The 24,361-nt window shown below is 50.3% G+C and overlaps 1 pseudogene; it reads left to right on the top strand.

Moving 5' to 3' along the window:
• The first annotated feature begins 4,632 nt into the window (after positions 1 to 4,632).
• LOC141240303 (translation factor GUF1, mitochondrial-like) overlaps positions 4,633 to 24,361 on the top strand; it is a 73,199-nt pseudogene continuing 53,470 nt past the window's right edge.

Genomic DNA, 24,361 nt, shown 5'->3' on the forward strand with positions numbered 1-24,361 from the left:
ACATATTCATCAGAGGCGTCTGATGGCTGGGCAGCGCCTCCATGCTATGCCACTTACTGGAGTAGGATTTGTAGCGACCACCGCTGCTCATGATGAAGTTGCCAAACAGCAATCATCACAACCCTGCCCACTTACCGATAAAAATGCCATTAGAAAGCAAAAAGTTGCAACGTTTTTACATAGCCTTCAGTTGCATCCAAATTATACGATTGAGCATTTTATAACAGAATTCTGGAGTAAAAACTATGATGAATAGGGTTCTATGGATTTGTTCTGTTTAAGCTGAGTTGATGCAGGTCTGTGCTATGATGTCAATTCAAGTTAAGAAACCCTTTTATCTACAGGTGCATCTCACTAAATTAGAATATCATCAAAAAGTTAATTTGTCAGTTCTTCAATACAAAAAGTGAACCTCATATATAGAGTCATTACACACAGAGTGATCTATTTCAAGTGTTTATTCTTGTTAATGTTGATGATTATGGTTTACAGCCAATGAAAACACAACAGTCATTATCTCAGTAAATTAGAATACTTTTATAACAGCTTGAAAAATTATTTTAAAATCCGAAATGTTATCCTACTGAAATGTATGGTCAGTAAATGCACTCAGTACTTGGTCGGGGCTCCTTCTGCATCAATTACTGCATCAATGCGGCAATGTGGCATGGAGGGATCAGCCTGTGACACTGCTGAGGTGTTATGGAAGCCCAGGTGGCTTTGATAGAAGCCTTCAGCTCGTCTGCATTGTTGGGTCTGATGTCTCTCATCTTCCTCTTGACAATACCCCATAGATTCTCTATAATAAATTCTCTATGGGGTTAAGGTCAGGCGAGTTTACTGGCCAATCAACCACAGTGATACTGTTGTGTGTAAACCAGGTATTGGTACTTTTGGCCGTGTGGACAGGGGCCAAGTCCTGCTGGAGAATGACATTTCCATCTCCAAAAAGCTTGTCAGCAGAGGGAAGCATGAAGTGCTGTAAAATGTCCTGGTAGACGGCTGCGCTGACTTTGGTCTTGATAAAACACAGTGGACCTACACCAGCAGATGCCATGGCTCCGCAAACCATCACTGATTGTGGAGACTTCACACTAGACCTCAAGCAGCTTGGATTGTGGCCTCTCCACTCTTCCTCCAGACTCTGAGACCTTGTGGAGTTTGTCAATGTCTGCCTTCTGGACATCTGTCATGTTGCAGTCTTCCCCATGATTGTGGAGCCTACTGAAACAGACTAAGGGACCTTGTTAAATGCTTAGGAAGCCTTTGCAGGTGTTTTTTGTTAATTATTCTAATTTACTGAGATAATGACTTTTGTGTTTTCATTGGCTGTAAGCCATAATCATCAACAGTAACAGAAATAAACACTTGAAATAGATCACTCTGTCTGTAATGACTCTATATAATATATGAGTTTCAGTTTTTGTATTGAAGAACTGAAATAAATTAACTTTTTGATGATATTCTAATTTAGTGAGATGCACCTGTATTATTAGAATTATCATACCAGTACACCTGTTTTCTCATTTGCAAGATTTTAGTAAACTTTGTATTATATCTTTTTCATTTGTGAATGTTCTTATACTTTCAAGCAGAAAGTAGACACCCCACAATACAATAACCCATCGATCACTACAAGCCCTCCGTTTTCCATGGATATCCATATTATGGACTGAGTATACCTTTCTTATGCCTGAACTGCGCACCCCTCGGTGAAGACAGTGAGTTTTTTGGGGGCAGCTTATGGTCGTCTCAGGATATGAACACCCCCTGATCTGCTTGAAAATAGAACTGAAATAAAATGTTGAGAAAAAATTTCAAATATCTCGTTGACCCTTCAAGTCACTGTCTTGTAAATCTGTATCACTTCTACACAGAATAGGTGATTGGTCTGAAATCACTCAGGGGGTAAAGAGACTCTGTCATCACAGAAATACTAATCAAACCAATGGCAGCCCCTCAGTATATCATGGCACCCTGTATTTTGATTGGCAGCTGTAGCTTTATAGACTCGAGTGGGGGTCTCAAACATTTGGCCACAGGGGCTGCTTCATGCAGGCCGCAGGCACCATACACCTGGAGGATTGTGGCACGTCAGCACTTTTTCAGTGGAACATATTGCAGGCGCCGTGCACAGACAAGCTCTTTGCTCAGCTATACCAATGCCAACTGTGGGTCAATCACAGGCCAGCAGCTAATGTCCGCAGGGGACCAGGATGGGAACAGGACTAGAAGATGAGGATCAGGATCCTGACATTACTGCAAAGAGACATTACTACTAAAAGGGGACCAGGAAGGGACACGTTACTATGAGATAGGGAGCCGAATGGTGAGATTGCTACAAGAAGGGGACCAGGTTGGAGGATATTTCTACAAGATGGCCATGATGGGGGACAATAAAACAAGATGAGGACCATGATGGGGGACATAAGCACAAGATAGGGACCATGATGGGGACATTACTACAAGATAATGGCCAAAATTACTATATGGCGCTAATAGTAAGATCGTATTACAAAAAGGGGCTAAAATGTAAAAGAAAACAAAAAAAATTCTAAATATTGGCTTCAATGTTTTAGTGCCTATAAAAATGTTTATTTTTTTATAAATAAACTAAAATAAAGCCAAAAAAGTGCACACTTGTTATCGGTCATCTGTAATAACCCAAGCTATAAAATTATTATACCCCATAACAGAAAATAAATAAATCTGCAAAAAATATTATAAACAAGTGATCAAAAGGTGTATACAACCCCTGGCAAAAATTATGGAATCACTGGGCTTGGAGGATGTTCATTCAGTTGTTTAATGTTGAAAAAAAGCAGATCACAGACATGGCACAAAACTAAAGTCATTTCAAATGGCAACTTTAGGGCTTTAAGAAACACTAAAAGAAATCAAGATTAAAAATGTGGTACTCAGTAAGAGTAATTTTTTTCAGACCAATCAGAGGGAAAAAATTATGGAATCACTCAATTCTGAGGAAAAAAATATGGAATCATGAAAAACAAACACACAAAAGAACACTCCAATACATCACTAGTATTTTGTTGCACCACCTCTGGCTTTAATAACAGCTTGCAGTCTCTGAGGCATGGACTTAATGAGTGATAAACAGTACTCTTCATCAATCTGGCTCCAACTTTCTCTGATTGCTGTTGCCAGATCAGCTTTGCAGGTTGGAGCCTTGACATAGACCATTTTCTTCAACTTCCACCAAAGATTTTCAATTGGATTGAGATCCGGACTATTTGCAGGCCATGACATTGACCTTATGTGTCTTCTTTCAAGGAATGTTTTCACAGTTTTTGCTCTATGGCAGGATGCATTATCATCTTGAAAAATGATGTCATCATCCCCAAACAACCTTTCAATTGATGGGATAAGAAAACTGACCACAATATCAATGTAAACTTGGGCATTTATTGAAGATGACAGCCATCTCCCCAGTGCCTTTACCTGACATGAAGCCCCATATCATCAATGACTGTGGAAATTTGCATGTTCTCTTCATGCAGTCATCTTTATAAATCTCATTGGAACGGCACCAAACAAAAGTTCCAGCATCATCACCTTGCCCAATGCAGATTCTCGATTTGTCACTGAATATGACTTTCATCCAGTCATTCACAGTCCACGATTGCTTTTCCTTAGCCCATTGTAACCTTGTTTTTTTCTGTTTAGGTGTTAATGATGGCTAATGTTTAGCTTTTCTGTATGTAAATCCCATTTCCTTTAGGCGGTTTCTTACAGTTCGGTCACAGACATTGACTCCAGTTTCCTCCCATTCGTTCCTCATTTGTTTTGTTGTGCATTTCCTGTTTTGGAGACATATTGCTTTAAGTTTCCGGTCTTGATTCTTTGATATCTTCCTTGGTCTACCAGTATGTTTGCCATTAACAACCTTCCCATGTTGTTTGTATTTGGTCCAGATTTTAGATACAGCTGACTGTGAACAACCAACAGCTTTTGCAACATTGCGTGAAGATTTACCTTCTTTTAAGAGTTTTATAATCCTCTCCTTTGTTTCAATTGACATCTGTTGTGTTGGAGCCATGATTCATGTCAGTCCACTTGGTGCAACAGCTCTCCAAGGTGTGATCACTCCTTTTTAGATGCAGACTAACGAACACATCTAATTTGATGCAGGTGTTAGTTTTGGAAATGAAAATTTACATGGTGATTCCATAATTTTTCCTCAGAATTGAGTGATTCCATAATTTTTTCCCTCTGCTTGGTCTGAAAAAAATTACCCTTACTGAGTACCACATTTTTAATCTTGATTTCTTTTAGTGTTTCTTAAAGCCCTAAAGTTGCTATTTGAAATGACTTTAGTTTTGTGCCATGTCTGTGATCTGCTTTTTTTCAACAACATTAAACAACTGAATGAACATCCTCCGAGCCCGGTGATTCCATAATTTTTGCCAGGGGTTGTAGAATGGAGTTTCTGTACAGTGGACGTCCTTATACACAGTACATTGTGCCCACAAATCATGGACCTCAGTGCAGCTGCTCAATCTTGTCATCTCTGTACTGAGACATATAGATTGGAGTTGCTGCAGGTTGTTTTATTATTTCTTGGCAGACATTATACAACATTACTGCCACAATTCTTGAAGAAACAAATTTCGCATGCCAGTATTAATAAAAGGTGAGAGGTAGAAAGCTGGGCCACTTTTTTTTTTTTTTGTTAAATTAAAAAATTAGTTTTTTTTATATTATCAGTTTTCATAGTTTAAAAACTTACACAAAGCTCTGATCGTTCATGTTTGACAAAATGTTACTTTTCTTGTCTGTCCACCAGTCCTGGCCAGCACCAGCATTTTGAAGAGCGGGTGAACATATGCAGGGAGGTCGTGAGCGTGACGGAGCGCAGCCGACAACATTATCATAATTTACATCACAAAAGTGGCAAAAATGATTACATAAATGTTCTCTAGCTCCGCCCACTCTTCAGAAATGTCGGTGCTGTGGCTGTGATTGGTGGAAATACAGTAAGAGTCAAATTCGGGCAAAACTGAACAATCAGTGCTGTGTGTAATTATGTATGTCACAAAAAGTAACAATACAACCATCCATTTATAATTCCTATGCCACTAGATTGGAATCTATGAGGAGCTCCTGGAATTAACTCAATTCTCGATGTTTCAGTCATGAGCCGTCTAGATTGGATTTGATCCTATGAGGACATTGCTCCAGCAACTCCATTCTACTCAGGTCAGCAATGAACTGTACAGAATGGAGACTACAGGGAGATCATCTAAAAATCCACTCCAATCTAGACGGCTCACTAGTGAATCAGCTAGAATGGAGTTGCTAAATGAGGTCCTCTAAAAAGCCACTCCGATCCAGTGTGGTAAATTATGAGGACTCTCTCGGCTGCGCTCTGTTACGTTTCTTCCCGCGAGGCTCCGCCCACTCTCCGAAAAACTCATTTCCAGTCACTTCAGCACGAAACTGTACAGAATGGAGTTGCTAAAAGAGGTCCACAAAAAATCCACTTCGATCTAGATGGCTCAATGGTGAATCAGCTAGAATGGAGTTGCTAAAATGAGGTCCTCAAAAAATCCACTTCGATCTAGACGGCTCACTAGAGAATCAGCTAGAATGGAGTTACTAAAATGAGGTCCTCAAAAAATCCACTCCGATCCAATGTGGTAAATTATGAGGACTGTCGGCTGCGCTCTGTTATGTTTATCCCTGCGAGGCTCCGCCACTTTTTGACAAAATGAATTCCAGTCAGCTCAACACCAAACTGTACAGAATGGAGGCTGCAGAGTGATCCTCTTCGGTGGGTCTCCTCTTCGGTCTCCTTATCGGTGGATCTCCTCTTGGGTCTCCTTTTCGGTGGGTCTCCTCTTGGGTCTCCTCTTGGGTGGGTCTCCTCTTGGGTCTCCTCTTGGGTCTCCTCTTCGGTCTCCTCTTCGCTGGGTCCCCTCTTCGTTCTCCTCTTCGCTGGGTCCCCTCTTCGGTCTACTATTCGCTGGGTCCCCTCTACGGTCTCCTCTTCGGTCTCCTCTTCGGTGGGTCTCCTCTTCGTTGGGTCTCCTCTTCCGTGGGTCTCCTCTTTGGTCTCCTCTTGGGTCTCCTCTTGGGTGGGTCTCCTCTTGGGTCTCCTCATCGCTGGGTCCCCTCTTCGTTCTCCTCTTCGCTGGGTCCCCTCTTCGGTCTCCTCTTCACTGGGTCCCCTCTTCGGTCTCCTCTTCGCTGGGTCTCCTCTTCGGTCTCCTCTTTGGTGGGTCTCCTCTTCGGTGGGTCTCCTCTTCGGTCTCCTCTTCGGTGGGTCTCCTCTTTGGTGGGTCTCCTCTTTGGTCTCCTCTTGGGTCTCCTCTTGGGTGGGTCTCCTCTTGGGTCTCCTCTTTGGTGGGTCTCCTCTTGGGTCTCCTCTTTGGTGGGTCTCCTCTTGGGTCTCCTCTTCGGTGGGTGTCCTATTGGGTCTCCTCTTCGGTGGGTCTCCTCTTCGGTGGGTCTTCTCTACGGTGGGTCTCCTCTATGGTGGGTCTCCTCTTCGGTGGGTCTCCTCTTCGGTGGGTCTACTCTACGGTGGGTCTCCTCTTCGGTGGGTCTACTCTACGGTGGGTCTCCTCTTCGGTGGGTCTCCTCTTCGGTGGGTCTCCTCTTGGGTCTCCTCTTCGGTGCGTCTCCTCTTGGGTCTCCTCTTTGGTGGGTCTCCTCTTGGGTCTCCTCTTCGGTGGGTCTCCTCCTGGGTCTCCTCTTCGGTGGGTCTCCTCTTGCGTCTCCTCTTCGGTGGGTCCCCTCTTCGGTCTCCTCTTCGCTGGGTCCCCTCTTCGGTCTCCTCTTCAGTCTCATCTTCGGTGGGTCTCCTCTTCGGTGGGTCTCCTCTTCGGTGTCTCCTCCTCGGTGGGTCTCCTCTTTGGTGGGTCTCCTCTTCGGTGGGTCTCCTCTTTGGTCTCCTCTTGGGTCTCCTCTTGGGTGGGTCTCCTCTTGGGTCTCCTCTTTGGTGGGACTCCTCTTGGGTCTCCTCTTCGGTGGGTCTCCTCTTGGGTCTCCTCTTCGGTGGGTCTCCTATTGGGTCTCCTCTTCGGTGGGTCTCCTCTTGGGTCTCCTCTTCGGTGGGTCTCCTCTTCGGTGGGTCTTCTCTACGGTGGGTCTCCTCTACGGTGGGTCTCCTCTTCGGTGGGTCTCCTCTTCGGTGGGTCTACTCTACGGTGGGTCTCCTCTTCGGTGGGTCTCCTCTTCGGTGCGTCTCCTCTTGGGTCTCCTCTTTGATGGGTCTCCTCTTGGGTCTCCTCTTCGGTGGGTCTCCTCCTGGGTCTCCTCTTCGGTGGGTCTCCTCTTGCGTCTCCTCTTCGGTGGGTCCCCTCTTCGGTCTCCTCTTCTCTGGGTCCCCTCTTTGGTCTCCTCTTCGGTGGGTCTCCTCTTCGGTGGGTCTCCTCTTCTCAGGATACACAACCAGATAATAGGAGCAATCCTCAACTGACAGAGTGTCACTACTGACCACCGCGCTGCCCTCATCCCGCTAAGTAAAAGTGTTTTTCCTGTTTTACACAGAATGTAGACTACTGTGCAGCAACCTATACTCCCAAGGGGCCGCAGGAAACTGGAGTGAATAATGTCCTCCTCTTCCTTTAATTTACGCTTATGCCATGTTCTCACTGGTGCTATCGGCTTCCATTGGAGATTTAAGCTTTTTGGTAGTTTTGATGCTGTATTAGTCACAAAATTACCTGAGACGTAATAAATAGCATTAAAGCTGCAGTAATTTTTTTATATACACTGCTCAAAAAAATAAAGGGAACACTTAAACAACAGAATATAACTCCAAGTACATCAAACTTCTGTGAAATCAAACTGTCCACTTAGGAAACAACACTGATTGACAATCAATTTCACATGCTGTTGTCCAAATGGAATAGACAATAGATGGAAATTATTGGCAATTATCAAGACACCCTCAATAAAGGAGTGGTTCTGCAGGTGGGGATCACAGACCACATCTCAGTACCAGTGCTTTCTGGCTGATGTTTTGGTCACTTTTCAATGTTTGTTGTGCTTTCACACTTGTGGTAGCATGAGATGGACTCTACAACCCACAGAAGATGCTCAGGTAGTGCAGGTCATCCAGGATGGCACATCAGTGAGAGCTGTGGCAAGGAGGTTTGCTGTGTCTGTCAGCGTAGTGTCCAGAGGCTGGAGACGCTACCAGGAGACAGGCCAGCACACCAGGAGACCTGGAGGGGGCCGTAAGAGGGCAACAACCCAGCAGCAGGACTGCTACCTCCGCCTTTGTGCAAGGAGCAACAGGAGGAGCACTGCCAGAGCCCTGCAAAATGACCTTCAGCAGGCCACATGTAACGGGTCTGGGAGGCGGAACCTCTGAGCTACTATACAAGGGGGCGGTCCTTGTAAGGGAGCGGGTGGCGACCAGGGAAGACGGGCAGGCAGTCACAGCAGGTGACCGGGACAGTCTCTGAGTAAACGGGCTGGAGGTCACGGCAAGTGACCGGGGCAGTCTCTGGATGAACGGGCAGGAGGTCACAGCAAGTGACCGGGGCAGTCTCTGGATGAACGGGCAGGAGGTCACGGCAAGTGACCGGGGCAGTCTCTGGATGAACGGGCAGGAGGTCACGGCAAGTGACCGGGGCAGTCTCTGGGTAAAGGGTAGGTACGACCTGTGGCGGCTGATGGTAGACGTGAGCTCCCAGGTGAGCAGGCGAGAGTCTCTGGATAAACAGGTGGTCACAGCATGTGACGGCGGAGCCTCCAGGAAGACCAACAGACAGGCGGCAGATGAGCGCTCCCAGTTGAGCGGGCAGAAGTCACTGGACAGGCGGGTGGTCACAGCACGTGACGGCAGAGCCTCCAGGTAGGCTAGCAGACAGGCAGCAGATGAGCGCTCCCAGGTGAGCGGGCAGGAGTCACTGGACAGGCAGGTGGTCACTGCACGTGACGGCGGAGCCTCCAGGTAGACTAGCAGGCAGGTAGCAGATGTGCGCTCCCAGGTGAGCGGGCAAGCTGGTCCATAGACAGACTGACAGGAGTTGGAAGGCAGACCGTCGGACCTCAGGCAAGCAGGCAGGTAGCTGATGTGCGCTCCCAGGTGAGCGGGCAAGCTGGTCCTTAGACAGACTGACAGGAGTTGTAAGGCAGACCGTCGGACCTCAGGCTAGCAGGCAGGTAGCAGAATATCAGGCAGGAATAAGACAGCAAGCTGGCAGGAATCTGGCAGGTATCTGGCAGGTAACTGGCAACGGGACCTGAGGGCTGAAGCAGAGTAGTGAACAGTGCAACAACATTGCTCGGGCACCTCCATTTTGGAGGAGGTGCCTTATATATGGTGAAGTCCTCCGGCCATTGGCCGGGAACTCCTTAGGACGGCGCGCGCGGCCCCTTTAAGAGGGAGGGAGCGTGCGCCCTAAGCACAGTGGCCGGGAAGGAGCGCGCGCTGCCAGCAGAGCGGGAAGAGGACGCCGGGCTCGGAGCAGAGGGGTGAGGGGAACAGCGTCCCTGCCTAGCAGAGGGCAGGGACGCCGGCGCTACAGTACCCCCCCCTTTAGGCCCCCCCTTTTTTAGGCCAGAGAGAAATTTAGCTAGGATGAGAGGGGCATGGATGTTCTCCCGGGGCTCCCACGTTCTCTCTTCAGGACCAAACCCCTTCCAATCTGCTAGAAAAAAGGTCTTCCCTCTTACCCTTTTGGTGGCCAGAATGTTCTCTACCTCAAATTCGTTTTCAGCGGAAACCGGAGCAGGAGGCGTACCTGTAGACTTGGAAAAAGAGTTAAGTACCACAGGTTTGAGGAGAGATACATGGAAGGAGTTAGGGATCCGCAAGTTGACCGGGAGTTTCAATTTATAGGCCACCGGGTTGATCTGACTGATGACCTCCAGAGGACCGATGAACCGAGGCCCTAACTTATAGGAAGGAATCTTGAGCCGGACATACTTGGACGAGAGCCAGACCTTATCCCCTGGACGGAATTGAGGAGGATCCAGACGTTTTTTGTCAGCATGTCTTTTCATACGCTCGGATGACAGAAGGAGTGCGGATCGGGTACTCTCCCATATGGAGGAAAATTTGTTAACAAGAGATTCCGCAGCCGGATTGTCCACCGAGGTGGAGACGGGAAATGGGATCCGAGGATGCTGACCGAAGACAACAAAAAACGGGGATTTGGAGGAAGATTCGCTCTCGTGATTGTTGTAAGAAAATTCGGCCCATGGCAGGAGATCCACCCAGTCTGAATGGTGGGCATTAACGAAGTGCCGGAGGTAACTGGTCAGGTTCTGATTGATCCGCTCCACTTGACCATTAGACTGTGGGTGGTAAGCGGAGGAGAAGTCCAGGGTGACGTCTAGCAGTTTACAAGTGGCTCTCCAGAAGCGTGAAGTGAACTGTACCCCACGATCCGACACGATGTGGAGGGGCAGGCCATGAAGACGGAAGATGTGGCGGATAAAGTCTTTAGCCAGCTCGGGTGCAGACGGGAGGCCTGGCAGGGGAACGAAATGAGCCATCTTGGAAAAGCGGTCAGCGACCACCCAAATGACCGTACAACCGGCAGAGACGGGAAGATCAGTTATAAAGTCCATTGCTATATGCTGCCAGGGGGCAGCAGGTACTGGGAGCGGAAGGAGGCGACCGGCTGGCAGATGTCTCGGAACCTTGTTGCGGGCGCAGGACACACAGGCAGAAACAAAGTCTATTACGTCCTTGTGCAGGGTAGGCCACCAGTAGTGCCGGGAAATAAGCTGGAGGGTCTTTTTCTGACCGGCGTGGCCAGCTAGTTTAGACGAGTGACCCCAGTGTAGGATCTTCTCCCGATCAGGTACTGATACGAACGTCTTACCGGGAGGGAGACGATTTAGACTCACGGGAGCCACCTGCATTACTCTGGCGGGATCGATGAGGTGTTTCGGTTCCTCCTCGAGATCAGACACCAGAAAGGATCGGGACAAGGCGTCCGCCTTGATGTTTTTGTCAGCCGGGCGAAAATGAAGAATAAAATCAAAGCGAGCAAAAAATAAGGACCACCGAGCTTGGCGCGGGTTAAGTCTCTGGGCATGCTGGAGGTAAGCCAAGTTCTTGTGGTCAGTGTAAATTATTACCGGGTGAAGAGCCCCTTCGAGCAGGTAACGCCACTCCTCCAATGCCAGCTTGATGGCCAATAACTCTCGATCTCCTATGGAATAGTTGCGCTCAGAAGAGGAGAAGAGTTTGGAGAAGAAGCCACAAGTTACCATTCTCCCGGAAGATGATTTTTGGGTAAGTACCGCTCCGGCTCCAGAGGAGGAGGCGTCAACCTCCAGGAAGAACTGCTTGTTGCCATCTGGGCGATGCAGCACCGGGGCGGAAGAGAAGGCCTGTTTTAAAGAAAGAAAGGCCTCCTTTGCTTCGGGCGGCCACTCTCTGGGATTAGTGCCCTTACGGGTGAGCGCGGAAATTGGGGCAGTCCGGGAAGAGAAGTGCGGAATGAAGAGGTGGTAGTAGTTGGCGAAGCCCAGGAACCGCTGAATGGCCTTCAACCCCTCCGGTCGGGGCCATTTCTCGATGGCAGACAGTTTCTCTGGATCCATTCGAAGGCCGGTCTGAGAAATAATGTAGCCCAAAAACGGAAGCGAGGTCTGCTCAAAGAGGCACTTCTCATATTTAGCGAAGAGGTGATTCTGCCTGAGCCTGAGCAGGACCTGACGAACGTCTCTCCGGTGAGTCTGGAGATCCGGAGAGAAGACCAAGATGTCGTCCAGGTACACCACTACGCAGGAGTAGAGAAGGTCCCGGAAGATGTCATTGACCAACTCTTGAAAGACGGCAGGAGCGTTACAGAGACCAAAGGGCATTACCAGATATTCATAGTGGCCGTCCCGGGTGTTGAATGCAGTCTTCCATTCATCCCCTTGACGGATACGGACCAGGTTGTACGCCCCACGGAGGTCCAGTTTGGTGAAGATTCTAGCCCCCCTCAGACGATCAAATAATTCTGGAATGAGCGGAAGGGGGTACTTATTCTTCACCGTGATCTGGTTAAGGCCTCTATAGTCTATACAGGGACGGAGAGAGCCGTCCTTCTTTTTTACGAAAAAGAAGCCTGCTCCCGCCGGGGAGGTAGATTTCCAGATGAATCCTCTGGCCAAATTCTCCTCAATATATTCGGACATCGACCGGGTCTCAGCAGCGGACAATGGGTAAATACGCCCACGGGGAGGCGTAGTACCGGATAACAGGTCGATAGGACAGTCGTATGGTCTATGAGGGGGTAATGTCTCTGCCTCCTTTTTATTAAAGACATCAGCAAATGACCAATAGGGAATCGGAAGTCCAGGTAGATTAGTTGGGGAAGGAGAAGGACGGGCGGGATGAACAGGAACCAAACAAGTCTTATGACAGTCCTGTCCCCAGCGAAGGACCTCTCCGGTCTGCCAGTCAAGCACGGGTGCATGTCTCTGGAGCCAAGGTAGACCTAGTAAGAGGGCGTGAGAGAGTCCAGGCAGAACATGAAAAGAGATGCTCTCAGAATGCAGCATTCCCACCTGCAGAGTTACGGATTCGGTGATGAGTTGGATGGGACGTGGTAAGAGGCCCCCATCCACAGCAGCGACAGAAAATGGTATAGCCAGAGGTTTGGTGGGAATGCGGTATTTTTCTACCAAGGCCTGTGAAATAAGATTCCCGGCCGCTCCAGAGTCAAGTTGGGCTAGTTCGAAATAACGATTCTCCCCGCAGATAATTGAGACTGACAGCAGCAGAGATGGAGAGGATTTATTCTTGTCTAGGTCGACCTCTCTGAGCGAACCTAGACACAGGCGTTTCCCGACCTCTCCGGACAGGTACGGATCCGGTGCTCCTTACTGCCACAGTAGAAGCAGCTCCCCTCGGCACGGCGTAAGTCCTGACGGGTTTTGACCATCTTGGTCTGGTCGACCTGCATAGGCTCAGGAGAGTGTACCTGGGGAGAGACGGAGGGAGTGACGGGTTTCTGAAGAGTAGGAGCTAGACGTGGAAACCTCCTCTCACGGGTGACCTCTTTGGAATGCTCCTGGAACCGTAGGTCAATCCGGGTGGCAAGAGTTATTAGGTCATCGAGAGTGGTAGGAATGTCCCGACCAGCAAGTTCATCTTTAATACGGCCGGACAGACCCTCCCAGAAGACGGATACCAGAGCGTCGTTATCCCAGGCCAGCTCCGAGGCAAGGGTACGGAACCGTATGGCATATTGGCCCACGGTGAGATTTCCCTGATGGAGGCGTAGCAGAGATGATGCGGATGAGGTCTTCCGTCCGGGTTCGTCGAAGACTTTCCGGAAAGCCGTGAGAAAGGCAGGCAAGTCGGACACCAGGGGGTCTCCTCTCTCCCATAGAGGATTTAGCCAGGCCAGGGCCTCCCCGGTGAGATGGGACATGATGAAGGCAATTTTGGCCCGGTCGGAGTTAAACTGGTGGGACAATAGTTCAAAGTGCAGGGTGCACTGGTTTATGAAGCCCCTAGCTTGAGCGGGGTCGCCTCCGAAGCATGGAGGTGTAGAAAGCCGGGGTCCGGGGCAGGATGCCATGGTATTGGTGGGCAGCGGCGCTGCCGGGCTGCGAGTCATGACACTAGCGGTGGTTGCTGGTGGAGCAGTCAGAGTGTCCAGGAAAGAGTTGACATTCCGCAGATGACTCAGGATGGACTCCTGTTGGGACCTCTGACGGGACAGTTCATGACATAGGTCCGAAAGCGAGGGAGCTTGGGTGCCACCGGGTTCCATGGCCCGAGCAAACTGTAACGGGTCTGGGAGGCGGAACCTCTGAGCTACTATACAAGGGGGCGGTCCTTGTAAGGGAGCGGGTGGCGACCAGGGAAGACGGGCAGGCAGTCACAGCAGGTGACCGGGACAGTCTCTGAGTGAACGGGCTGGAGGTCACGGCAAGTGACCGGGGCAGTCTCTGGATGAACGGGCAGGAGGTCACGGCAAGTGACCGGGGCAGTCTCTGGATGAACGGGCAGGAGGTCACGGCAAGTGACCAGGCCAGTCTCTGGGTAAAGGGTAGGTACGACCTGTGGCGGCTGATGGTAGACGTGAGCTCCCAGGTGAGCAGGCGAGAGTCTCTGGATAAACGGGTGGTCACAGCATGTGACGGCGGAGCCTCCAGGAAGACCAGACAGGCGGCAGATGAGCGCTCCCAGGTGAGCGGGCAGGAGTCACTGGACAGGCAGGTGGTCACTGCACGTGACGGCGGAGCCTCCAGGTAGGCTAGCAGGCAGGTAGCAGATGTGCGCTCCCAGGTGAGCGGGCAAGCTGGTCCATAGACAGACTGACAGGAGTTGGAAGGCAGACCGTCGGACCTCAGGCAAGCAGGCAGGTAGCTGATGTGCGCTCCCAGGTGAGCGGGCAAGCTGGTCCTTAGACAGACTGACAGGAGTTGTAAGGCAGACCGTCGGACCTCAGGCTAGCAGGCAGGTAGCAGAATATCAGGCAGGAATAAGACAGCAAGCTGGCAGGAATCTGGCAGGTAACTGGCAACGGGACCTGAGGGCTGAAGCAGAGTAGTGAACAGTGCAACAACATTGCTCGGGCACTTCCATTTTGGAGGAGGTGCCTTATATATGGTGAAGTCCTCCGGCCATTGGCCGGGAACTCCTTAGGACGGCGCGCGCGGCCCCTTTAAGAGGGAGGGAGCGCGCGCCCTAAGCACAGTGGCCGGGAAGGAGCGCGCGCTGCCAGCAGAGCGGGAAGAGGACGCTGGGCTCGGAGCAGAGGGGTGATGGGAACAGCGTCCCTGCCTAGCAGAGGGCAGGGACGCCGGCGCTACACCACAAATGTGCATGTGTCTGCACAAACGGTTAGAACTGACTCCATGAGGGTGGTATGAGGGCCCGACGTCCACAGATGGGGGTTGTGCTCACAGCCCAACACTGTGCATTTGCCACAGAAAACCAGAATTGTCAAACTCGCCACTGGCTCCCTGTGCTCTTCACAGATGAAAGCAGGTTCACACTGAGCACATGTGACAGACGTGACAGAGTCTGGAGACACCGTGGAGAGCGATCTGCTGCCTGCAACATCCTTCAGCACGACCGGTTTGGCAGTGGGTCAGTAATGGTGTGGGGTGGCATTTCTTTGGAGGGCCGCACAGCCCTCCATGTGCTCGCCAGAGGTAGCCTGACTGCCATTAGGTACCGAGATGAGATCCTCAGGCCCCTTGTGAGACAATATGCTGGTGCGGTTGGCCCTGGGTTCCTCCTAATGCAGGACAATGCCAGACCTCATGTGGCTGGAGTGTGTCAGCAGTTCCTGCAAGATGAAGGCATTGAAGCTATGGACTGGCCCGCCCATTCCCCAGACCTGAATCCGATTGAGCACATCTGGGACATCATGTCTCGCTCCATCCATCAACGTCACGGTGCTCCACAGAATGTCCAGGAGTTGGCGGATGCTTTAGTCCAGGTCTGGGAGGAGATCCCACAGGAGACCATCCGCAACCTCATCAGGAGCATGCCCAGGCGGTGTAGGGAGGTCATACAGGCACGTGGAGGCCACACACAACACTGAGCCTCATTTTGACTTGTTTTAAGGACATTACATCAAAGTTGGATCAGCCTGTAGTGTGTTTTTCCACTTTAATTTTGGGGGTGACTCCAAATCCAGGCCTCCATTGGTTAATAAATTTGATTTCCATTGATGATTTTTGTGTGATTTTGTTGTCAGCACATTTACCTTTGTACAGAACAAAGTATTCAATGAGAATATTTCATTCATTCAGATCTAGGATGTGTTATTTGAGTGTTCCCTTTATTTTTTTGAGCAGTGTATTTTAACCCAGCTAAAAAGTGAACTGGCCCCCTCCTGAGGGGAAACTTGAAAAAATGTCTGAAGTCAGATCAAGTCCATTCTCTTCCTTCAGCTTGACTCCGCTGGGCGCAGTTCTTCTTTAGCAAATGTTCATACAAAATCATCAATGGAATCAAATTTATTAACCAATGGAGGCCTGGATTTTGAGTCACCCCCAAAATTTAAGTGGAAAAACACACTACAGGCTTATCCAACTTTGATGTAATGTCCTTAAAACAAGTCAAAATGAGGCTGACACACTCCATATCTCACCCTGCCATCACTGTGTCACGGATTTCGCCCGGAATCGTGAGCACACGATACAGATTACTCGACAGTTCAGCCGTTTTTGGGGATTGCGAATCTCAAGAATGCCACCTCCCGGAAGCTAAAATACAATAAATGAGGGGCCAGGTGAAGAAAGCCATAGCAAATTCGGTCATGTCCCTTGGAGGTGCAATGTACCTGTTGGGTACCCTGATATCGTGCTTCCCAGGGGTTCTGTGAGCACAATACCATTCCAGGGTTTTACAGTGGGATCTGATACATAATGAAGTTTCTCTTAAGGGGCACTTGGAAGGGAAGATGTCCTTATCACCCCGGTCAGTAAAATCTTTATAGAGGTTAGGCTCATCCTGCCACCAATCTCGAGGGGTTCCCTGGGTACTTGGGGTCACTAGCACAATTACCACAGATGCGAGTCCCAGAGGGTGGGGAGCCCAGGGGACCTGGTCAGATATCGAAAAGGGTCTCTCCTCCAATGCAAAAGAACTTCTGGCGGTAGACAAGGCGGTGAATAATTTCTTACCTTTCCTTCAGGGCCAGAATGTAAAGATCCTCTTGGATAATCTAGTTGCGGTAGCATATGTGAACCACCAGGGGACACATGGTCAAGATTGCTGATGAGTGACAGATCATCTCTTCCAGATTACAGAAAGTCACCTCCTTTCCCTGATGGCCCTCCATATAAGGGAAAAAGAAAACACCAGAGCAGATTTCCTAAGCTGCTATCTTCTGATGCAAGGGGATTGGGAACTAAATCAAGGAATTTTTACCCAAATAGCCGAAGATGGGGGGGTGGGGGGCCCTCCGGTCAGGTAGATCTGTTTGCCACAAAACTAAATCGGAAGACAAAGATCTTGTGTTCCCTAAATCCCCTAGCTGTGGATGTGTGTCACCCCAGGCCTGGATGCCACAAGTATTAAAGGCTGTGACTGAGCGCAGGAGGGAGGTTCCCTAGTCAGGGACAATTAGCATGCCGCACCTCCTGTCCCAGGCCAGTAGGGAGAGCTGGCTGCCCCTATAAAAGCTGGAACTGAGGACAGGGTTAGAGAGACCAGGACCCACTTCTGAAGCATCCAGAAGGGTTCCCAGAGGAGAGGGACAGGTCAGCAGCAGCTGAGGAGTCAAGGAGGCTGAGGAGGAACAGCAAGCCAGGGACAGAGGCGACGAGAGCCGGTCCTGGCTGAGAGAGAACTACACAACCGGACACTGGGGTCCGAGGCTGTCAGGGTTGCAAGCCCAGCAGCAGATAACCTACCTGTGAGGGATTTTAGGTCCCTTGGCCTGAGAAGCCTGGAGGCACCGCCACACAGAGGGACCGGTACAGCACGGAGAAGCAACAGGTACCTAAGGCCCAAGTCGCAAGCCATACAGGCGTAGTACACGGCCAGCTCAGGGACGTGGGCTATCACACCACTAAAAGGGGGATAGTCAGCAAGGGCAGAGAGAGAACGGTAGGCCTACCCACTCACCCTGACCAGTGGGGCTCGCCCGAATGTTCTCAGACACCCAGGCCCATTCCTACCCTGTACTCCTGTTGGGTCATAAGTACTACCTACAATAAAGACCCTGGACTGTTTGAAGTAGACTCTGGACCTTTATTATTGCGGCCTGCACCATCACCCCCAGCATCCTATTATCTGCCCTGAGGTACACTCTTCCCGTGGGGAGCTATTCTATCCCAGTGCTGCATACCAACATCAGCCTCAGCGGTCTGCCTTGCAGCGGCGGTCATCCCCGACCGCAATCCACGGGTGGCGTAGTCGGATATTCAAAACCCTACAAATAGGCTGCCACAGCATATGGTCTGACCACCCTTAGCCACGGGATGGGGTTGCCACTACTACCCCCATCATCACACTGAAGCCCGGTTCCCGAGTGCCCCACGGCCCAGGGGGCGAGTCAGCTTTTGGCGTAGTCGGCAGGATTGTGACCAACCTGCCACAAACGGGTATTGCGTGCCTGAAAGGGCTGTTTGCGTACCTTGTTTCCCGCTATCCAGAGCCGTTTCCCGCCATCTTCAGTCGTTTCCCGCCATCTTCAGCCAGTTTCCCGCCATCTTCAGCCATTTTCCCGCCATCTTCAGCCGTTTTCCCGCCATCGGACGCCATCTTCAGGACGCCGCACGGGAAGAAGAGGGGCGTGGACGTCCAAACCGCGCGAGACCTGAAGCCCCGCCCTACTCACTGACGCTGCGTAAGGTCCTGGAAGGAGAGAGAGCGACGCTGACGTCACCAGGACGCGACGCAAGGTCCTCGTCCGGAGCAGCACCAGCGTAGCCGCGGCCTACGGAAGAGGATCAACAGAAGGTAGGCCACGGTTAACTATGGGGGAGGAAGATGACGGACGCGGAGGGACCCTCTACCACCAGCGTGGCTGCAGCAGCGGTGATGCCATTCTCCATGCCCTTCATCCCTGGAGCAGCCTGGCTGCCCCAATACTCAGGGGAATCCCATACATTGACTGACTTTAAGGAAAGACTGCACAGTTTATTTAAAGTTTACCCCCTGACAGAAGAACAGAAAGTGAGCATTCTGACGGGGCAGCTCACCGGTGCAGCCCAGCGGGAAGTGAAATCATGGTCAGATGAGGAGAAAAGGACTGTAAAGGACATTCTGACCCGGTTGCGGAGTAATTGATACCCGTACCTCTGCAGAAATCAAAATGCGGTTCTATGGCTGTAAGCAGCGAGCCCAGGATAGTATCAGAGATTATGCCTTGAACCTGCAAGAAGCCCTGAGAGCTATCAAACAAGCTGACCCTGGTAGCGTGCAGGACACCGATAAGCTGTAAACTGACCAGTTCATAGAAGGTCTGCTGTCCAGCGCCCACAGAACCCAGCTGTGCCTCATGGCCCTTCAGAACCCTGATTTGACTTTTGCGCAGTTCAAGGATAGGGACATCCGGGTGCTCCGAGAACCCGCACCAAGTAGCGCTGTAGCTTCCCGGCGCCCTGCCATTACTTACCACCAGGGGGCGGCGCCCTACCCTGCAGACCTTGTGGGGGCTGATGCGCAGGCCTCAAACCCATCCCCGCCTGCAGACCTGCACCATCAGGTCCAGGAACTAACCAGGAGTGTTGCTGCATTGACCAGGACCTTACAGTCGTTACAGGTGGACCCGTCAGGACCCATCAAGCTGGCTTCCAGTCCGGAGGATGTCCCGTGGCGTCGACAGAGGAGGATCCCGTCGTTCAGAGGGAGGCCCGCCGACCGTTACACTGAGGATGGACAGCCGATTTGCCACCGTTGCAGTCAGCCAGGACACATAGCAAGGTACTGTACTTTAAATGGGTCCGACCTGGGGCAGAGGGCCAACCCCCAGGCATAAGGTCATCAGGCCCGTCTAATTGGCGTGATAAGTACGTGGGGGGACGCCCGGTCTTACCCGTAGTGCTGGACGGTATCCCCTTGAGTGCACTGCTGGACACCGGGTCTTAAGTGACTACCATCCCCTACTTACTTTTCAAGCGGTACTGGAGTAACGCGGATAAAACCCGTTATCCAGACGATGACTTAAGCATCATCGCCAGCAATGGCCAACCTGTGCCGCAAGTGGGGTTCAGAGAGATGGCCATCAAGATTGGTAAGGTTGAACTGCCGGCACAGGGAGTGATCATTGTGGACATTGATCGCCGTGAAAGTCACCCTAAAATAACTGTGGGTACTAACGTGATTGAAAATTGTCTTGCAGAAGTAATTGTGATTTTGCAGAAGGTGGTGATGAATGCTAGTTCCAGCCAGCAGAGAGTCCTCCAGAAGGAGATAAGGGCCCTGGTGAGACGGCAACAGGTAAAACTGTCTGGTGGTGAGATCGGTAGCGTGAGGATGAGCGACCCGTTCCCCATTGCCATGCCTCCCAAAAGTGAAATGATGATCTGGTGTCGGACTGCAATCGGGTTAAGGGGGAGAGACTACCAAGCCATGGTAGAACCCGTGTACTCAGACAGCAGGCCCACCATTTTGACAGCCAGGGGGGTGGTTGATGTCCGCCATGGAAGGGTGCCCGTCTGGATCTTAAACATCGGGGAAAGGAAATTCTACTTGCCCCGGTATGCTACACTAGCCAAATTGTTTGCCGTCCAACACAATGCTATCAGGGTCGTGGAACCCTTGCCTCCATCTTAACCGGTGGAGGGTAATGGCTCCCAGAAACACAAGGAGGACTGGTGCCAGAAACTCCATGTGGGTGCTGACTCCACTCCCCTGCACAAAAAACAAGGAGTCTACCGGGTGGTACAGGAGTACAAGAGAATCTTTAGTAAGCACCCGCTAGACTTCAGCAGAGTAAAAGGGATAGAACACCACATCCCCACGGGGAGCCACCCACCAATAAAAGAGAGACACAGACCTGTACCTCCTGCACATTATCAGAACGCAAAGGGCATGCTGAGAGAAATGAAAGAAGCTGGGGTCATTAGAGATAGCTGTAGCCCCTGGGCAGCTCCCTTAGTTTTGGTAAAAAAGAAAGACGGTACCATGAGAATGTGCGTGGACTATAGAAAGGTCAATCGTATCACCCATAAAGACGCGTACCTGTTACCTAGGATAGAGGAGTCTTTAGCAGCCCTAAAATCAGCTAACTTCTTTCCTACTTTGGACCTTACTAGCGGGTACTGGCAGGTTCCTGTGGCAGAGGCTGACAAGGAGAAGACCGCCTTCACCACCCCGATGGGATTGAGCGAATTCAACTGTATGCCATTCGGGCTCTTCAACGCACCAGGGACCTTCCAGAGGCTGATGGAATGCTGTCTAGGGCACCGAAACTTCGAGACGGTCCTACTGTACCTGGACGACGTGATTGTCTATTCGAAGACTTACGAGGACCATCTAAAGCACCTGGCCGAGGTGTTCGAAGCCCTGGCAGGCTATGGCCTGAAGGTGAAACCCTCAAAGTGTCACCTGTTGAAACCGAAGGTACAGTACCTAGGGCACGTGGTGAGTGCTGAGGGAGTAGCCCCCGACCCCGACAAAGTGACAGCCATCAAGAGCTGGCCAAGCCCCTCTAACATCAAAGAAGTGAGGCAATTCCTCGGGTTGGTAGGCTACTACCGAAGGTTCATCCCCGGGTTCACTAAGATGGCAGCCCCTATGCAGGACCTCCTGATAGGACAGTCTAGGTCCAGAAGCCACCCTTCAAGTGGGACAAGCCGGAAGAGGAGTCCTTCCGCCAGTTGAAGATGGCCCTCACTGGGGATGAGATCCTGGCCTACCCTGATTATGGCCAGCCTTTTATCCTCCACACAGACGCCAGTAATGTGGGGCTGGGAGCCGTACTGTCACAAAACCAACAGGGCAGAGAAAGGGTGATCGCGTACGCCAGCCGGAAGCTGAGGCTCACCGAGAGAAACCTGGAGAATTACAGCTCCTTCAAGCTAGAATTCTTGGCAGTGGTGTGGGCCGTAACGGAACGCTTCAAGCATTACCTGGCCTCCGCAAAGTTCACTGTGTACACGGACAACAACCCGTTGACACACCTAGACAATGCAAGACTTGGTGCCCTGGAACAGCGGTGGATGGCCCGGCTATCAAATTATGACTTCACATTCAAATACCGGGCAGGCAGAACCAATGCCAACGCAGATGCCCTATCAAGGATGCCCCACTTGCCTGAAGGAGAAGAAGACTCAGAAGAGCTGGAGGAAGTAGAGCTCCCTGCATTCCACCGGTATGGGGCCACTCAGTATTCTCACCGGATAAGAGACAAAGACCTAACCACCATCATGTTCAATCCCTTACCCCACCACGGCTGGGCTGAAACGCAAGATAGTGACCCTGCAATTCGCCTGGTGCAAGACATGTTAACCCAGGAGGACTCTAGCCCTGGCCCGGACGCTCCAGAGGAACCCAAGCAGTTATGGAAGGAGAAAAGCAGGCTATTCCTCTACGAAGGTAAGCTGTGCAGAAGGCTTGTCAACCACCGGACGCACGAGCTGACCTGGCAGGTGGTGGTCCCAAGACGAGATGCAGCAATGGTCCTGGAGGCCTATCATGACAGAGCGGGGCACTTCGGGTGGAAGAAACTGGAGTTCCTACTGAGAGAGCGGTTCTACTGGGTCGGTATGAGAAGGGCCATAGAGAAGTGGAGCAGGGACTGCGGCCCATGTCACCTCAGAAGGAAGGACCATACCAGCCAGCAGACACCCTTGAGGCCCAGGAGGCCCTGGTTATCATGCCTGAGGAGCATGTCCATCTCCGATCCTTGGGTTCTTCCAGAGATTCCGTATCTCCTCAAGCAACTGGCCTCCACTTGACGGTGTGGAACTTGAAAAGACACTGCTAAATCGGAAAGGTTTTTCCCAAGGTCTAGTAACCATCCTGATGCACAGCAGAAAACCTGGGGTTGATGGGGGAGGGGAAGGCGCCAATAGGAAAAATCTTGACGTTTTTACAAAAAGGTCTTGAACTAGGGTTATCCACCAGCACCCTTAAAGTTCAGGTTTCTGCCTTGGGTTCCCTATATAGCTGTGATCTAGCGGGTAACTACTGGGTTTCTCGGTTCATTAAGGCAGCTTTTAGATCTAGACCTATTATTAAAAGCAGCTTGGTTCCCTGGGATTTAAATTTGGTTCTAAAGGCCTTGACTAGCTCGCCGTTTGAGCTAATAGTCAGCAACCCTTAAATCCCTCTCCCTTAAGACCGCTTTGTTAATAGCTTTAACCTCGGCCAGGAGCATTAGTGACATCCAGGGCCTGTCTATGGCCTCGCCGTTTACTCAAATTCTGGATGCTAGGCAGGATCTAGTCTAAAAATCACTCTCTCTCTCCCTAAGGTAGCCACTCGTTTCCACAGACTTCAGGAAGTCCTCCTACCCTCCTTTTGTCCAAATCCTAGTGACCAGAAAGAGGCGGAGTTACATACGTTAGACATGAGGAGATGTGTGGTTAGGTACCTTTCAGTTACCAGAAGCTTTAGGAAAGATAACTCGTTGTTTATATCCTACCAAGGGGCTAGAAAACGGTCTAATGTCACAAAGTCCACCATAGCTAGATGGAATAGGGAGGCCATTTCTCTAGCATATACATCTAGTGGCAAGGAAGTGCCAGGAGGGTTGAAGGCTCAGTCCACCCGGGCTGTGGCGACCTCCTGGGCTGAGAAGACAGGTGTCTTGATTAGAAGACATATGTAAGGCTGCTACCTGGTCCTGTCCCTCTACATTCCATAGACACACCCATATCTAACCTATATAGTATCGGCTGACCTCACCTTTGGGAGAAGAGTGTTCCAGGCTGTGGTCCTTCAATAGATTACTTCATCCCTGTAATTCTCTCGTGGTGCTGTCATGGTCGACCGATAAAATCTTAAGTTACTTACCGGTAATGGGATTTTTCGGAGACCATGACAGCGCCCTTACATTCCCTCCCTTCACCTTTGTGGGAGCACTCCCCTTTTATAAATTATAATCTCACACTCAATAGGTGTCGTGTGGTATGGCAACTTTGTGATTGTTTGCTGTGTTCATTAACCTGGCGGTCCTCTCAGTGCTCTGTAATCCAAACTGAGGCGGGAGAGAGGTGGCGCCCTTTTAAGCCTGTAGGTTTCCTCTCCTTGGTGGGCGGATCCCCTCTCTCGTGGTGCTGTCATGGTCTCTGAAAAATCCCGTTACCGGTAAGTAACTTATGACTATTCATTTGATGGAGCAATCAAAAAGTTGTACCCCAAAATGGTAAGTATTAAAAACGGTCTTAGAAAATTGAAACACGAGCCAAACAATTTGTTTGCAAAGTTTAGAATTTTTTAAAAGCAGTGAAATGTTTTTGTTTTTTTCTCTTCTGCACCATTTCACTTTATTTGGAGTTCATTACCCTTTTTTTCTATATCTTGCACAGTAAAGTGAATGGTGTCATTCAAAAATACTGTAATTTTGTACCACAAAATACACCTCAACCCTGCTGTATTGAATAGTGTCTGTGTTATTCACTATATAATATGTTGTTTTTTATGGTATACTCATGTATAGTGACTGGTGATGATCGAGCGTGTTCTATGAACCCCTTCGGCGAGCACGCTGTCTAACAGCCGTGACACTTGCAGGCACGGCGACATTAAAAGAAAGGCCGAGCATGCCAAAATACTCAGCGAGCACCCGAGCGTGCTCGCCAGAGGGGTTGATAGAACACACTCGATCATCACTAATAGTGACCAGATACCTCTAAGGAATCTTTTTTACTGGTGCTTGAAGTGCAAATTTTTGTAGCGCTAATGATTAGCTAGTATGCAACTATGTGAACTGCAATTGCCATTTAATAATTTAAGGGAATCCATCAGATATACCCCTCCCTCCAATTCCCTTTCATGACCATGCAGGATTTG

Source organism: Phyllobates terribilis, unplaced genomic scaffold (assembly GCF_046119375.1).
Source record: "Phyllobates terribilis strain yellow unplaced genomic scaffold, ASM4611937v1 Scaffold_831__1_contigs__length_621364, whole genome shotgun sequence".
NCBI classification, from domain to species: domain Eukaryota; kingdom Metazoa; phylum Chordata; class Amphibia; order Anura; family Dendrobatidae; genus Phyllobates; species Phyllobates terribilis.